General features: G+C 42.4%; 2 protein-coding genes and 1 long non-coding RNA gene across 3 annotated transcripts in view; 1 reads left to right on the top strand and 2 right to left on the bottom strand.

Moving 5' to 3' along the window:
• Window positions 1-376, top strand: part of LOC109103223 (NLR family CARD domain-containing protein 3-like) — a 1,793,396-nt gene that overhangs the window by 583,664 nt on the left and 1,209,356 nt on the right. The gene's annotated exons all lie outside the window — the stretch shown is intronic.
• Window positions 1-376, bottom strand: part of LOC109070511 (ribonuclease inhibitor-like) — an 862,999-nt gene that overhangs the window by 151,567 nt on the left and 711,056 nt on the right. The gene's annotated exons all lie outside the window — the stretch shown is intronic.
• Window positions 1-376, bottom strand: part of LOC122141392 — an 18,287-nt gene that overhangs the window by 844 nt on the left and 17,067 nt on the right. The window lies entirely within an intron of this gene.

The raw sequence follows: 376 nt of genomic DNA, 5'->3' as shown, positions 1-376 counted from the left end.
CAGTCATAACTGGGAAAGAGTGATACATGTGTTGATACTATATGCTGAGCTTTTGTTATATGCTTTTGTTTTTCATTCAGAGTAAATACGCCATCAATGAAGTCATCACTGCTGCGCTCTTNCGCAAGAAATGTCACGCCAAAATCCATTTTTCTCCCCTCTCAATCCGTTAATTTTCTGTTGATAACTAGACCACAGCGTATTAATGACAGGAGAGGAGTTTAAGGTCCACAGCTGTTACCACAGCTGTTACATCTCCCCACAACGTTCTCACTGCAGTATTCTCTGATCGTTGATTGGCTGAAAACCTTGCACCTGATACATCAGTTGCGTGTGAGAAGTTCAGACTCAGAGAGAGTTCGAAGCATAGGTTCGG

Source organism: Cyprinus carpio, chromosome B22, assembly GCF_018340385.1.
Source record: "Cyprinus carpio isolate SPL01 chromosome B22, ASM1834038v1, whole genome shotgun sequence".
Classification (NCBI taxonomy): Eukaryota; Metazoa; Chordata; class Actinopteri; order Cypriniformes; family Cyprinidae; genus Cyprinus; species Cyprinus carpio.
The sequence above is the reverse complement of the archived record's forward strand: the minus strand, read 5'-3'. Positions and strand labels throughout refer to the sequence as shown.